The 18,213-nt window shown below is 42.3% G+C and overlaps 1 protein-coding gene and 1 long non-coding RNA gene across 2 annotated transcripts in view; one reads left to right on the forward strand and one right to left on the reverse strand.

Moving 5' to 3' along the window:
• Positions 1-18,213, reverse strand: part of LOC142665777 (uncharacterized) — a 179,946-nt gene that overhangs the window by 121,913 nt on the left and 39,820 nt on the right. The window lies entirely within an intron of this gene.
• Positions 15,471-18,213, forward strand: part of CDC42EP4 (CDC42 effector protein 4) — a 32,655-nt gene continuing 29,912 nt past the window's right edge. Inside the window, exon 1 of the mRNA XM_075846682.1 lies at positions 15,471-15,563. The gene's annotated coding sequence lies outside the window, so the exon portion shown is untranslated. The remainder of the gene's footprint in view (positions 15,564-18,213) is intronic.

Below are 18,213 nucleotides of genomic sequence, written 5' to 3' on the forward strand. Positions count from 1 at the left end.
GATCTCTGTTCAGAACTGCTAGACCCGGGCAGAATTGCTTCAGGAGTAGACGTGACATTACTAGCTCAGCAATACAACAGGCTGAGGTGAAGACACCACAAATAAATACAAAGAACTACAACCTGATTTCCTTTTATATTTATTAAATGGAATTAAAGAAGTTCTCCAGTATTACATATGATAGTCTTCTATATGTTCATCGAAAGAAAAAAAATCTGTTGGTTATCTCTTATTATTTTCCCAAGAATAGATTGGTTTTATTGCTCTGGAAAATGAGATTTTACTCTAGTTTACCAAGAGAGCAATTCCAGTCACTATAATGTTATGTCCGTAATGGACGGAATTTATTTCGGCCGCAAGTCCCGGACCGAACACACTGCAGGGAGCCGGGCTCCTAGCATCATAGTTCTGTACGACGCTAGGAGTCCCTGCCTCTCCGTGGAACTACTGTCCCGTACTGAAAATATGATTACATTACGGGACAGTTGTCCTGCAGCGAGGCAGGGACTCCTAGCGTCGTACATAACTATGATGCTAGGAGCCCGGCTCCCTGCAGTGTGTTGCGTCCGGGACTTGCGGCCGAAATACGTTCTGTACTTTACGGACGTAACATGCTCGTGTGAATCCAGCCTTCGTACTAATGTCCACGTCACCACTACTTCCCTCTACAGACAAGAACATAACTACTATAATACTGCCACCTATATACAAGAATATAACTACTATAATACTGCCCCTATATACAAGAATATAACTACTATAATACTGCTCCCTATATACAAGAATATAACTACTATAATACTGCCCTCTATATACAAGAATATAACTACTATAATACTGCTCCTATATACAAGAATATAACTACTATAATACTGCCCCTATATACAAGAATATAACTACTATAATACTGCCCTCTATATACAAGAATATAACTACTATAATACTGCTCCTATATACAAGAATATAACTACTATAATACTGCCCCTATATACAAGAATATAACTACTATAATACTGCTCCCCTATATACAAGAATATAACTACTATAATACTGCTCCCCTATATACAAGAATATAACTACTATAATACTGCTCCTATATACAAGAATATAACTACTATAATACTGCCCTCTATATACAAGAATATAACTACTATAATACTGCTATATACAAGAATATAACTACTATAATACTGCCTCCTATATACAAGGATATAACTACTATAATACTGCCCCTATATACAAGAATATAACTACTATAATACTGCCCCCTATATACAAAAATATAACTACTATAATACTGCCTCCTATATACAAGAATATAACTACTATAATACTGCCTCCTATATACAAGAATATAACGACTATAATACTGACCCCTATATACAAGAATATAACGACTATAATACTGACCCCTATATACAAGAATATAACTATTATAATACTGCCCCCTATATACAAGAATACAACTACTATAATACTGCCCCCTATATACAAGAATATAACTATTATAATACTGCCTCCTATATACAGGAATATAACGACTATAATACTGCTCCTATATACAAGAATATAACTACTATAATACTGCTCCCTATATACAAGAATATAACTACTATAATACTGCCCTCTATATACAAGAATATAACTACTATAATACTGCTCCTATATACAAGAATATAACTACTATAATACTGCCCCTATATACAAGAATATAACTACTATAATACTGCTCCCCTATATACAAGAATATAACTACTATAATACTGCTCCTATATACAAGAATATAACTACTATAATACTGCCCTCTATATACAAGAATATAACTACTATAATACTGCTATATACAAGAATATAACTACTATAATACTGCCTCCTATATACAAGAATATAACTACTATAATACTGCCCCTATATACAAGAATATAACTACTATAATACTGCCCCCTATATACAAAAATATAACTACTATAATACTGCCTCCTATATACAAGAATATAACTACTATAATACTGCCTCCTATATACAAGAATATAACGACTATAATACTGACCCCTATATACAAGAATATAACGACTATAATACTGACCCCTATATACAAGAATATAACTACTATAATACTGCTCCCCTATATACAAGAATATAACTACTATAATACTGCTCCTATATACAAGAATATAACTACTATAATACTGCCCCCTATATACAAAAATATAACTACTATAATACTGCTCCTATATACAAGAATATAACTACTATAATACTGCCTCCTATATACAAGAATATAACGACTATAATACTGACCCCTATATACAAGAATATAACTATTATAATACTGCCCCCTATAGACAAGAATACAACTACTATAATACTGCCCCCTATATACAAGAATATAACGACTATAATACTGACCCCTATATACAAGAATATAACGACTATAATACTGACCCCTATATACAAGAATATAACTATTATAATACTGCCCCCTATATACAAGAATACAACTACTATAATACTGCCCCCTATATACAAGAATATAACTATTATAATACTGCCTCCTATATACAGGAATATAACTACTATAATACTGCTCCTATATACAAGAATATAACTACCATAATACTGCCTCCTATATACAAGAATATAACTACTATAATACTGCTCCCCTATATACAAGAATATAACTACTGTAATACTGCCCCCTATATACAAGAATATAACTACTATAATACTGCCCTTATATACAAGAATATAACTACTATAATACTGCCCTCTATATACAAGAATATAACTACTATAATACTGCCCTCTATATACAAGAATATAACTACTATAATACTGCTCCTATATACAAGAATATAACTACTATAATACTGCCTCCTATATACAAGAATATAACTACTATAATACTGCCCCTATATACAAGAATATAACTACTATAATACTGCTCCCCTATATACAAGAATATAACTACTATAATACTGCTCCTATATACAAGAATATAACTACTATAATACTGCCTCCTATATACAAGAATATAACTACTATAATACTGCCCCTATATACAAGAATATAACTACTATAATACTGCTCCCCTATATACAAGAATATAACTACTATAATACTGCTCCTATATACAAGAATATAACTACTATAATACTGCCCCCTATATACAAAAATATAACTACTATAATACTGCTCCTATATACAAGAATATAACTACTATAATACTGCCTCCTATATACAAGAATATAACGACTATAATACTGACCCCTATATACAAGAATATAACTATTATAATACTGCCCCCTATAGACAAGAATACAACTACTATAATACTGCCTCCTATATACAAGAATATAACGACTATAATACTGACCCCTATATACAAGAATATAACGACTATAATACTGACCCCTATATACAAGAATATAACTATTATAATACTGCCCCCTATATACAAGAATACAACTACTATAATACTGCTCCTATATACAAGAATATAACTACCATAATACTGCCTCCTATATAAAAGAATATAACTACTATAATACTGCTCCCCTATATACAAGAATATAACTACTGTAATACTGCCCCCTATATACAAGAATATAACTACTATAATACTGCCCTTATATACAAGAATATAACTACTATAATACTGCTCCTATATACAAGAATATAACTACTATAATACTGCCCTCTATATACAAGAATATAACTACTATAATACTGCTCCCCTATATACAAGAATATAACTACTGTAATACTGCCCCCTATATACAAGAATATAACTACTATAATACTGCCCTTATATACAAGAATATAACTACTATAATACTGCTCCTATATACAAGAATATAACTACTATAATACTGCCCTCTATATACAAGAATATAACTACTATAATACTGCTCCTATATACAAGAATATAACTACTATAATACTGCCTCCTATATACAAGAATATAACTACTATAATACTGCCCCTATATACAAGAATATAACTACTATAATACTGCTCCCCTATATACAAGAATATAACTACTATAATACTGCTCCTATATACAAGAATATAACTACTATAATACTGCCCCCTATATACAAAAATATAACTACTATAATACTGCTCCTATATACAAGAATATAACTACTATAATACTGCCTCCTATATACAAGAATATAACGACTATAATACTGACCCCTATATACAAGAATATAACTATTATAATACTGCCCCCTATAGACAAGAATACAACTACTATAATACTGCCCCCTATATACAAGAATATAACTTATTATAATACTGCCTCCTATATACAAGAATACAACTACTATAATACTGCCCCCTATATACAAGAATATAACTATTATAATACTGCCTCCTATATACAGGAATAGAACTACTATAATACTGCTCCTATATACAAGAATATAACTACTATAATACTGCCTCCTATATACAAGAATATAACTACTATAATACTGCCCCCTATGTAGAAGAATAAACATTTTAGTGTCCTGGACCACACATAATGGACAAATTTTACCACCACTGTAGGAGGCCAAAGCCGTTGGGATTCTAGTAGTGCACATAGTAGCCACCTTGATTTCAGTAACCAGTTGCTGTGTGTACCACGATTCATTTCCTTCTACATTCGTTTTCACCCATGGCCCCCACTACGGGCAAAGGCATATATATCAAAGAGGCAACCCATGTGGTGGCGGACTATGGGGCCCTGTGAAAGAGTCCTCAGTCCTGGTTGGCCACATCCTCATTGGGTGGTATAATGTGCAGGACGACCCTCTTCAGAGGAACCTCTCTTGTTAGTAACAGGAGGATAGGGAATTCATACATGGGACAGGAAAATGGGATAAAGGAAGAAACAAAAACATCAGACCCTTATGTCCCGGGTAGAAAAACCCAACACCATATCGTGAGACCCATTTTCATCGTAGCTATGGGGCCCCCTCTATTCTGTGTATGTCACTAACTGTAAAATAGGCTGTACTGAGAGTACATTGCTTATATATGAGTCACTGTATAGGATTAGGTAATCCCTATAGTATTTACGGCATCTTGTCTATCAACTCTTTAAAATACTCATTGTGGGGATTATGAAGCACGCGTACCTTTACATCATTTGTGCCCCAAGCATGACCTTATATGCGAGGGACGTACAACAATCTCAGGGGAGAACATATAAATTCCATATAGACGTTAGACGGATACCTACCCTGAACCCCAATGCTAACCACTGAGCCACCTGTCTGAGGTATCAATAGGAGTACTGATAAAGTTGTTATAGTGCTGGTGTCACTGCGGTAAATCAATCTTACCATATACCACACCTAGGAAGAATGACGGTAAAATGTGGTAGATTACCCAACAAATGCTCAGAGGAATTGCACAAGAACGGTGATGCCGACAGAGAGTCCATTAATATGCTGCACAGGTAACACACAAGAGTCACCTGCAAAATGAGGATATCAGTGATCCACATGTCAACAGCCACGGGCCAGTTAGAACTGTGCAATTGCCATATTAGCAATTCCCTAATAAAAAATTTTTATAAAGTAAATCGCTCCTTATACAAGTAGAATTTTATAGGGTAATAAAAGGTGGGCACATTCAACCCCCCCACCCGATCTTTGGCTGCTCTATTGGCGCCATTTATTGCAGTCTGTACTCCAGTGAATGGATAGGGGCTTTCATTATGTCCATCATCCCATCCTGACAGATGTCGTCTCCCTCAGTCTTCCATACATGACCGATTTTCACATGCAAGGCTATTGAATGAAGGCGTAGTAATCTGCCAGGCTCCTTCTTGGAGCGGTGTCCTTGACTTGAAGGAGGTATTTGAGACGGAGGCACAACACGCTAATAATATTCTCTCCAGTTCTGATACAAATTATCTCAGATTTACAGTCCAGACGTTTTGTAATATAATAATGGAAACCCTCCAATGCTGAAACAGTGTCTGCTGGAACTTCCCTCTCATATCCCCCGCGTGTAGTACAAGATTGTGACATCACGTCTTTTATAATGAGTCATTGCTCTCAAATTCCCCCTGCATTGGGACTACATGCCATGAATTTCGTACAGTCATGTGACTATTTTTCTCCCCATAGAAGTCAATGGAAATGTCCATGGGTTTTGGATCACACACATACATTGTATATCACGTCTACTGTGTCATGGCAGGAGATAGGGCAGATAGATTTTTTTTTTTAAATGGCGTTTAACATATTGTGCTTCATCTCATCCCAACACTCGGTGGTTAGACAGTGTTGTGACATATGTACCAACTTTAGTTCGGTAATCTGCACCAGGCTTTGACTGGTTGTTTGTTAATTTACGGTGTAAAGGGGTTCTCCGCTTTGGAAAATCCCTTCTTGTTAAAAGGATCTCTTGACAATAAGCTGTTCAGAAAGGGTCCTTTGGCTGGGACCCCCAGTGATCAGCTGTAATCTGTAAAGAAACCTAGCTGTAAGTGTTCAATTTCCCTGCAGCGCCACTACAGGGGAAATTCAGCATTACACAGTGAACAGTCACATCAGTGGGTAGTCTGTGTAATGCAGGACAGGTCCTCAGGAGGAGACCATCTTCATAGCCGCTTTTCACTCAAGAGATGAGGATGCTAAACAGAGGACCCTCTGTAATAACTCAGAATTACTTATTAGCAATGGGTTTTCTAAACTGGAAAACCCCTTTAACAGGTTCCCGACCGCTGGCCGTATTTATACGGCCAGCGGTCAGGGTCTCTAAAGTCCGCCGTATAGACTATTTACGGCGGCACTTCAGAGACTGTGCACGCGCGATCGCGTGCACACAGCTCTATGCCCTGGCTGTTGCTAACAGCCATGGGCACTGGGCAGAATGTCAGGGGTCAATTTTTTGGCCCCTGAACATGTGATCGCTGTGACAACAAATCACAGCGATCACATGCATTTCTGCATAGAAAACAGTGTGCACGCGATCGCGTGCACACAGCCCTGTGCCCACGCTGTTACCAACAGCTCTGGGCACTGGGCAGAGTATCAGGGACCAATCTGATGGTCCCTGAACATGTGGTCGCTGTGAAAACCTATCACAGCGACCACATTTGTTTTATTTTGACTTTTCTGGCAGTAAATCTCCTGCCTCTTTTCTTCTCATCAAACATTGTTTCAGTTTGAGGAGAAGAAGAGACTCAGGAGAATTGCTGCCAGAAGATTACAGTTACACAAAAAATACAGTTACACTCTAAAACATTCTCTGTATAGATAGATTTCTATCTATCTATACAATCTATCTATCCATCTATCTTTTTTTCTATATATCTACCTTTCTTTCTTTTATTCTATTAGAATAGGCAGGTAGGGAGTATATAATTATATATATATCCACATATATATAATATATATAGCAATAGCGGTTTATTTTTTTGTTAGCGGTAGTGTAGATATATATAGCAGTTAGTTTGTGTGTTTTATAAAAAAATAAAAAATAAATTTGTTTAGTTAGTGTTAGTGTTAGTTACGTTATGGCGAGGAAGTTGTTTAGCGCCGAGGAGGCATACGCCATGCTGTGGTCTGAGTCGGAGACCGCATCAGAGATGGCGTTCGAGATGGAACCTGTTTTAGGTAGTGACGATGACAGCGTCACTTCAGGTTCATCTTCAGGGGACGTTGTCCCTGATGCAGTTGAAACTGCAGAACATGACAGCGCAGGGCCAAGTAGCGCTGTAGCACGGGACAGCCTGGTCCCTTCAGTCCAGGCTCTTGTATGGGCACCTGCCCCATCTTTTGGGCCTAGAATCCACGGATTTACTGCCACTCCTGGCATAACCGTGGACAATACAAATTGTGTCCAAATGGATTACTTCCATTTATTTATAACGGACGACATCCTAAATCAGATTGTCCACGAAACAAAATTTATATGCCACTCAATAGATAAGACAGAAACCTTCATCCACCCATGCCAGAGATTGGACGCCCACCAATTTGCTGGAATTAAAAAAAAATTTGGGGCTCACCCTAAATATGGGTATTGTCAAAAAGCCCTCCATTAGGTCTTACTGGTCAACAAGACCCGCCCAAGACACCCCAGTATATTCTGCAGTAATGCCCAGGTCTCGTTATGAGACAATAATGAGGTTCCTCCACTTCAATGACAACGCACAGGCCCCCCCAAGTACCGATGCAAACCGGGATCGGTTGTTCAAAATAAGACCGCTAATAAATTCCCTGAATAATTATCTGCAACTCTACACCCCTGAGCAGAATGTAAGCGTGGACGAATCCCTCCTCAACTTTCATGGCAGACTTAGCTTTCGCCAATATCTACCTTCCAAAAGGGCAAGATATGGCGTTAAGCTCTACAAATTGTGTGAAAGCGGGTCAGGATATACCACCGCCTTCAGGATTTATGAAGGGCGGGACCGCACAATAAATGTTCCTGGATGCCCCCCTGATCTTTCCACCAGCAGTAAGATCGTGTGGGAGATAATGCAGCCTCTGCTTCACAAGAAGTACCACCTGTACTGTGATAATTTTTATTCCAGTGTGCCCCTGTTTAGGCATTTGCATGCTGCAAGGACTGGGGCATGTGGTACCATGCGAAAAACAGAATTGGTTTTCCACAGCAATTAGTGGGGAAGCGCATGGTAAAGGGGGACTCCTGTGCTTATGCATCTGAAGAATTGCTGGCGGTCAAGTTCAGGGATCGCAAAGATGTGTATGTGCCAAGCACGATTCATACCGCAGGAACAGTGGCAGTGAGGGAAAGAGGGGCAACATCGGACAAGCACAAACCAGTGAGCGTGTCCGAATATAACAAGTACATGGGGGGGTGGATTTAAGCGACCAGGTTTTACAGCCCTATTTAGTAAAACGCAAAACTAAAACCTGGTACAAAAAAGTGGGCATTTATTTGTTACAGGTGGCCATCCACAACTCATCTGCGCTCTACAAAAAAAACAGAGGCAGAGACACATACCTGGATTTCCAGGAGAAAATTATTGAAGGCCTCATTTTTGATGTTCAGGACACCCGAGAATGCCCCCAGTCTGAGGATGTCACGCGACTGACTGAAAGACACTTCATCAGTCGGATTCCCCCAACACCAACCAGAAGCAACCCTCAGAAAAAGTGCCGCGTCTGCAGAAAAGACGGGCACCGCAAAGATTCCCGATATTTCTGTCCCTCATGTCCCTCGCAACCAGGCCTGTGCATTGAGCCATGTTTTAAAAAATACCACACTGTTCTGAATTATTAGATTTTAGTTAATTCGTTGAAAATATATTTGCCCTACATTAAATTTTTATTTTTCCCCTGATTTTACTCCAAGGGTGAGGGAGGGAATGGGTGGGGGGTGGATGTCATGTTTGCATATTCTCTAAAGTTCATCTGCTGGAGAGCTCCATTTGCATAAACCTGCAATTTCTGATCTTAGAAAACCCCAACAAATAAATTCCCATTATACCCCTAGATGAATATTTTGGGATTTCTGCTTCAAGAGCAGATATTTTGGAAGTGTTATAGAAACTCTGTTGAGTTTTGTAAAACCAGCTTTGAAAAAAAGAGATTTGTGAAATAAGCTTCTTCTATCGTCCGCCCTCCTACATCTCTATGTGATAAATAAGGCCCACATATTTGGTAACCCCATGCACGGGAGAAGTAGAAGAATGTGAAAGGAGATGAATTTTGTCCGTGGTCTATACCGTGTGTGAAAAATGCTGGTATAAACTGACGCATTTGCTAAAAAAGCGCCGATTTTATTTTGTTCCATCTTATTCAAGAAACTTTCAGAAGAAAACTGGACTTGCTAAAAATATGATAAACCCCTTGAAGGAAACCTTGTGGGGTCTACTTGTGCAAATGAAGTCATTTATGGGGTGATTCTAATGTTTCAGCAGCATTACGCCCCCCAGAAAACAGTATGCGGCTATAAAATCAAATGCTAAATTCCTGGACCGAAAAGGCCAAAAAGCCTCCTTTTATGCCAAGCCCTGGCACATGCCCGCACAGTGAATAAGGCACACATATTTGGTATCCCCATGCACGGGAGAAGTGGAAGAATGTGAAAGGAGATTAATTTTGTCCGTGGTCCATACCGTGTGTGAAAAATGCTAGCATAAACTAGAGCAATTGCTAAATTCTTGCATTTTTTTCCAATTTTGCCCACTTTAGAGAAAAAAAGAAAAATGATATATACTGACAAATGCCACTAAAACAAAGCCCTATCTGTCCTTTAAAAAGAGTGTAAAATTCAATGATGAACTTTATTCACCTGCTGAGTTATAGTCATCTAAAGAAGCGCATAGCAAAATTGTGAAATTTGCTCTGGTCATTTAGCTGTAAAACAGCCTAGTCCTTAACCGGTTAAATACTGGAGACCCTTTTGCATTTTGGGGTACAGTTTGTCCATCTCCATACACATTAGCTTGTGTAATGTGTTTGGCCATCTTAAAAAGGTTAACCCCTTTGCATACAGGGCATACAGACGGTCACGAAGCTGGTTAGTGGACCCACTAGGCCGTACCGCCGTAGCGGGGAGGCAGCTGGCCAAACAACAGGAAACCCCAGCAATACAATGTCCCGCACAAGGGTACCTGGATAGTCCAGACAGTGGCCGCAGCTCTGGCACTGATGGAGATGGGTGCAGCAGATAACGCCAAACGTGGCGGACTAGACGGACGTGGCAGATGACATAGCAGGATGTGGCGTACTCCTCTGGACGTGGCGGGATGACACAGGACGTGGCGGATTCCATACTAAAGGCACAGCACGCGAAACAGGAACAGGTAACAAGGCACGGGTAACAACTGGAACGGGAAACACTAAAGGGGCCATTTGCAAGACAGACTGGGAAAACTAACAACGCTCAGGCAAGGATCAGAAGGCCTGGAGCCTTCTTATAGACCAGGAAATCGTGGCAGTTGATAATGATGACGATTTCCTTTGTGCGTGCGCTGGCCCTTTAAGGCCGGGCAAGAGCGTGTGCGCGCACCCTACTGGACACCGCAAACCGGAGCGGAAGTGAGCGCTGGTGTCTCCTAGGAAGGAGATGGGGGCCAGCGCTCACAGATCCATGGCTGCGGGCGTCGGGAGGTGAGTAAACCCGATGGACGCTACACAGACATTATAGTGGGGGTTGATTTAGGAGTCAGAGCAGCTGCCAAAAACGACCCCCCCCCCCCCAATGTATTTCATGGTTGGAAATCCATTTGAAATGAATGGCCACACAGAGCTCCCAGGGATCAGTTGATCGCGAGTATTAAGAGAATCGTAACCCATGCCAATCAGTTAATTGCCAGTAGTAAGAGAATCGTAACCCATGCTAATCAGTTGATCGCCAGGGTAGCTTCATTCCAGATGGGACTAACCTATCTCGGTTACTCTTATCTTGGGACCCGTTTTCCCTTTAGTTTATAAATAGACAAGCAATTTATTTTTGGAAGAAAACATAAGGCAACGTCTGTGCTCCAACCAGAGAGCTTCAGGGGGTATTGGAAGCATGGATCAGGAGACCTTTCAACCGTCCCAGATTCTACATGGTAGTCCTGTTATTTGGTACTGTGTCCAGATATACCTGTCCCAATGAGTTATCATACACTGCTCCTAGTTAACATAGAGAAAGGAGTGGCTGTCATTTGGTAGCAGCTCCGTTGTGGTCAGGTCTATGATCGTAGATTTTCCAGAATTGACAATTGACCCTTGAAGTTCAGAGAAGCTTGAGGAAAGTTGTAAACCCCCCAAAACATTGTGCAATGTCGAAAAAAACACCATGATTGTAGTTTTTTTGGGGGTAGGAATTACAGTGGACAGGCTGATTGTACGGTCAAACCCCCCCCCCCCCCCACCCACCACCCCAACTCCCTATTGAATGAAACAACTTTAGATTGAGAATTATTGAGAACTGTGTGTGGATTTATTTTTAGTAGAAATCATAGAGAGACAATTCTCTATAGGGACGTCTGCTGCGAATCTGCGGTTGCTTGTCATTGTATTTTGCAATATTCTTTGTAAGCTCAGGATTAATTTCTCTCCACTCCCCGAGAAACCCTATTAAACACTGGTGTCCCGGGCTCAGCCTTGTGACAAGTGTCAAGTCATTTCTAATGAGGAAATAATGATATCTTGTGTGTGTGTCTCAATCCCTCCCCACCCGTGTGACAGTGTGAACAAAGAATAGGTGTTAACGAATATCAAATTTAATTATTGACTAGATTTGTTGTGGATGTCCATCTTGGTGCAAATGGCTGACAAACTAATGTCTATGGCTGCCAGACTGAACCCGCCGATTTTGGTGGGCCCGGTCAACTATCTAATGTGTACGTGGGCCTCCCGACTCCGCCTTTGACGACAAACAAACAGAGAAAGAAGGATCGGACATATTGGATTTCCACATGCCCAATCCTTTGTTCCCATGGGAGGTAAGCCCCTGCCAGACCCCTCTCCCCTTTGGAATAAACTTGCCGCCTCGGCCAAGCATGCATGATAACAGTGGAGTCAGGAGGAATAGATATCGTCCAGTCATCTACCTTAACACGATGGACATTTTGGATCTTTTCTCACCTGATGCTATTGTTTATCCCAATATCGGGGGCGCGGAGGTCTCCGAGCTAAATAGGATGAAGGGAAAGGCCATCGGTTTACGTCTATGGTGACACTTACAAGCTATAGGGACAACAACAAGAATATCCTAAAAATATCTTAAAAGTGACTGTTCAACCTGAAACATGGAACTCCAACTCCCCTGAATAGATAAAGATTAAAAAGTTGACATGCTGACTACCTGCAGCTGCCACTAGAGGGTGCTTACTGCATACATAGAACATAATAATAATAATAATAATAATAATAATAATATAGTATGCAGTAAATTACTAAGCTCCCTCTAGTGGCGGCTGCAGGTAGCGAGCATGTAAACTATAAGAAATAAATTTTTAAAAAAAGCGTACCTTATTCTTTTTCAAATCAAATGGATGCCAACAAGGCTGAATAAATAAAAATAGTTGTAGCGTCCGGGTTTACTCACCTCCCGACGCCCGCAGCCATGGATCCGTGAGCACTGGTCCCCATCTCCTTCCTAGGAGACACCAGTGCTCACTTTTGCTCCGTTCTGCTGTGTCCCGTAGGGTGCGAGCGCACGCTCGTGCCCATCCTTAAAGGACCAGCGCACGCACATCAGGAAATAATCATCATCATCAACGGCCCATGATTTCCTGGCCTATAAGAAGGTCCCAGCCGGGGGCGTGGCCAGCTACTGATGTGAGAGGACGTGTGTGGCGATAGCTCCGGGCCGGCATCCTGCATTATATCCTCCTGACGGTACTGTACTCCGTGAAAACTGCCAAAATTCCTTACCAGCTGCGTTGGAAGGGAAGGATATCTTCCAAAAAAAAAAGATGAGCCCGCCTAAAGCGATGGACGCGGCGGAAAAACTTAAATCATATGCCCGCGTGGTGATCCAAGATGGCGCCAGCGGGTGCCCTGCTGGGCAGGCCGCGGCAGTGGCAAGGACATCCACCTCTGTTTCCTCGGAACAGGATGCGGGAATCACGCTGCAGGAGGCATCGGATAAGCTGCTGACAGCCATCCTTGAGACACGCACGACACTCACGGCTAAGATAGATGAGGTGAGAGTGGACTTGGGCCTATTGAGGCAGGACCTGCAGAATGTGCGGGAGAGAGTGACGGAGACGGAGGGCAGGATTTCGGCCTTGGAAGATCTTACTGCTAATATGCCTGCGGCTATACAAGATCTGCACCGTAAAGTGGATTTGTGGCGCCAGAAAGCCGACGATTTGGAAAATAGATCGCGCCGTAATAATCTCCGCATTGTGGGGTTGCCGGAGAGGGCAGAGGGGCAGAGATCGGGAGAGTTTGTGGAGAAATGGCTGAAGGAGACCTTCCCAGATGCATCATTCTCGCTGGCGTATGCGGTAGAAAGGGCGCACAGGGTCCCAGCACGATTACCACCTCCGGGTGCTCCCCCAAGACCTCTGCTTGCTCGGATGTTGAACTGCAAAGATCGGGATACGGTTCTGCTGGAAGCTCGGAAGGCCGGAGGGATCCGATTTGAAAATGCTTCTGTGTCCATATATCCGGATTTTTCTCCTGATTTGCAGAGACAGAGGGCGTCTTATGTTCCTATCAAGCGCCGACTACGGGACCTGCAGATTCCTTATTCGATGGCATATCCGGCTAGATTGCGGGTTGTGGATGGAGATAGAGCCATATTCTTTACGGATCCAACTGAGGCGGAAGAATGGCTTACAAGAAAGCATAGGTAATCTCCCCGAAGATGAGTGCTGTGGCTGTGCAGGATGGAAGTTGTGTCCGACATATGGAACTCATGGATACCCCATATTGCTTATATTACAGAAGTTCCAGTTGAAAGTATCCTAAGATAATGATGTGATGATGTACCATATTATCTGCAACATGTTATGGGGGGCATGAGGCCCATGTTATAAGATGGGCAGTATAAACCCCATAGTATCATCCTTATATGTTCTAAATAGAAGGGAAGGGGGACCGATATTATGCGTCAGGTATTAAAATGTCTTTATAAATACCTGGGGATGCTGGCTCGGGGATGTGCTACACCTATACAGATAGTGTATTTACGGCAGAAATACGCTAGCCGTAGAAACTACCCCCTAGAGCAGGGGTCGGGAACCTATGGCTCGCGAGCCAGATATGGCTCTTTTGATGGCCGTATCTGGCTCGCAGACAGGGCTCCTACCTGTCTATGGGAAGGATGCATGCACCGCGCTCCATCAGCCCGTGCACCGCGCTCCATCAGGCCGCGGTGCACGCTGATATTGGTAGTTCTTTGATGGCCTGATAAGCATTGGCGGCAGTGGTGAGCGGCAGGGAGCATGGACTACATTTCCCATAACTCCCTGCATAGCCGCGCCGTCTGCAAGCACGCACCTGCGTCCCCTAGTGAAGCGGCATCTGCCTCCTCCCTTGTGTCTCCCTTGGACGTTAACGGTAGGAAGTATTCTATTCGTCGTTGGTTAGCAACAGCATTAAAACGTTATTATGTTATAAAAAAAAGAGTTCGGAGATTTGTTGTTCTTTAAAATTAAATACAAGTCAATGTGTGCACTTTATGTACAGTGAGACTATTTAATAAAGTTCAATTATTTATTACGCTGGGTGTGCCTGCTTGTATGTACCACTTTAAGTAGTAAATGCTTTAGTTCCCTATGGGTCTGAGCCTCTCTTTTTTGTTCATTTTCTGTAAGACCAACACTTTTAAAAGGGCCACTGACAGATACAATTGCTCCAGCGGTCACTTAGTACACAAAGGAGTGTTCCTCTCTGCTGCACTAAGCCACCGCTGGACCTAAACAATAATTCGCTGTAAAATAATAAAATAGATAATTGACATAACTGACAATGCGTTGTGTGACATGTCCAACATTCCAGCTTCTTTCTTCTGCGAATGCCTCAAAGCTGGCATTCTCTCAACATCAGGTGGGAAGAATGCCAGCTTCCAGTCATGCGCAGGAAAAAGAAGAAGCCAGACTGCTGGACTGATGTCATGCATCGCAAGCTCACAATGTAAGTTATTTATTTAATTTTTTTACTGCTAATTACCATTGTTTCAGTCCAGTTGTGGCTTTATACAGCAGGGAGGAGCATTCCTTGCTGTACTAAGTGAACATTGGAGCGATTGATCTGTCAATGGCCCTTTAAACATATTGTACGGCTCTCGCGGAATTATATTTCAAAATATGTGGCGTTTACGGCTCTCTTAGCCAAAAAGGTTCCTGACCCCTGCCCTAGAGTATAGGCTACAAAGGTTAGCTCCTGTTGAGCAATGTTTGTTTTTGAAGGTGTTATGAAGGATATTGAGTCAACTCACATTACCGCAGAAAACGGCTTTGATATTGCACACCTACGAGTCATGGAGGGTACTGTATACGGGACTGGGATAATTGTTACTCAGGGGTTGGGGGATAGGCTCCAGGGCAATGGTGCTCCAATATGTGTTAACAGTATGAAATGGCAGGATTACGGTTAATGTCCTGGAATGTCCGGGGAATGGGGTCTCCTGAAAAGAGGCATATGATATTCGCTACTGTGCGGGGACAGCGTCCACATATAACGTGTCTACAAGAAACACACATGACACCGGACACTGTGTCGAGTCTGAATAAGCCCTGGGTACAGTGGGCGGGACATGCTTCGCACACTTCGTACTCCAGAGGGGTGGCCATCTTAGTGCACGCAGAGCTCCGTTGGAAATTGCTACAATCCAATGTGGATCCGGAGGGGCGGTACATTTTTTTACATGCGGTCCTAGATAACTGCCCATATGTGATCCTGGGGGTGTATAATCCTCCACCAGCCTCATTAGCAATAATTCAGGAAGCCGTCCGATTTGTATCAGCACACCCGGGGGTTCGAGTGATCATGATGGGGGATCTCAACTTGGTTATGGACCCAGGTATAGATAGACTGCAGGGGAATGGGAGTAGAGGTCCTGGAAGCCCCACACAGCTGAGCCTGCTGGTAAAGGAAATGGGATGGATAGACTTGTGGAGGGTGACACATGAAGGGATCAGAGAGTTTACATGTCACACCTCGCAATACAACGCGCTGTCCAGAATTGATTATATATTTGGATCACATGCGGTTTTCCAGGAGGTAGATTCAGTGGATCATTTACCGAGGGGGGATCTCGGATCATAGCCCGATCTTATTGACATTAAAAAGGCCACAGGTAGGCAGAAGGGGGGTGGGTAAAATACACCCGTTTTGGTTTCAGCTCATCCAACAGAATGATCGCATACCGGAACAGTTATCAATATTTATAGAAGTGCATGCTCAGATGGAGAATCGGTCACTGGTGTGGGATACCCTCAAGGCCTATTTAAGGGGGTGTCTCCGATCCTCCATATCCTATGTAAAACGAGCTTCCGCCCTGCAGGAGGAGGACTTAGCATATCAATGTTCACAGGCGGAAGGGGCATTTGTTCAGGATCCCACACCAGCTAACCGGAATGCATGGCTGGATTTGGGTAGACAGTATCTACAGGTCCTGAGGGATAAGGTATCGCGTAGTTTATTCTTTAGCAAACAATCTCATTTTGAATTGGGCAACCAATCGGGTAAAATTCTGGCACATATGGTACGGAACAGTTCTAGATCCCCCCCGGTGATGGGTATAGCGGGGCCTGGAGATAGGATCTACACCGCCCCTGGAGAGATTCTCGAGCAATTTACACAGTTTTATGATCAGCTGTATGCCTCAAAAGTTGATTATAGGATGGAGGAAATGGACAGCGGAGGGGGTGGCATCGCTTGAGGCTCCATTTACGGTAGATGAGATTTTGGAGGGAATGGCTTCATTGGCTAAGGGGAAGGCTTCATGGCCGGATGGTATTCCCCTGGAGGTATATCTACAGTATGGAGAGCTGCTGGCCCCCCAATTGCTGGCCCTGTTTGAACACAGCTATCGGAATTCCGCTCTTCCGGAATCCATGTGTGACGCCACCATAATTGTGTTGCTGAAGCCAGACAAAAAATCAGATGAATGTGGTTCATATAGACCGATCTCGCTGCTGACAGTGGATTACAAAATCTTGACTAAGATGTTAGCCAACAGGCTCTGCAGAGTGATAAAAGAGATCATCCATTCAGACCAGTGTGGCTTTATACCTGGCAAGTCCACCTCAGAAAATATCAGGTGGGTACAGGTGGTGGCGCAGATTGGATGGGAGGAGCAGCAGGACTGGGCGGTGGCATCTCTGGACGCGGCAAAGGCATTTGACTCATTAGAATGGCCTTATCTGCTGGCAGTGCTGCGAAGATTTGGGTTTGGGGAAGGATTTATTAATTGGGTTTCCTTGTTGTATAAATCTCCACGAGCGCAGGTGTTGGTGAATGGGGCCCTGTCCCCTTCCTTTGGCCTCCATAGGGGCACGAGGCAGGGGTGCCCACTTTCGCCACTTCTCTTCGCATTGGCCATTGAACCACTGGCTCTTAACATCAGGAGGGATCCTGCATATATGGGAATTAGAATAGGGGACAGAGAGGACCGGATAGGGTTATATGCGGACGATATGGCGTTGTTCATGGCGAACCCCAATGCCACCCTCTCCAGGGCCATTTCCCTCATTAACGTTTTTGGAAGATACTCAGGGTTACTAATTAATTGGTCTAAATCGTATCTGATGCCTTTGAGGCAGGATAACTGTGGATGTGG

Source organism: Rhinoderma darwinii, chromosome 13 (assembly GCF_050947455.1).
Source record: "Rhinoderma darwinii isolate aRhiDar2 chromosome 13, aRhiDar2.hap1, whole genome shotgun sequence".
Taxonomy (NCBI): Eukaryota; Metazoa; Chordata; class Amphibia; order Anura; family Rhinodermatidae; genus Rhinoderma; species Rhinoderma darwinii.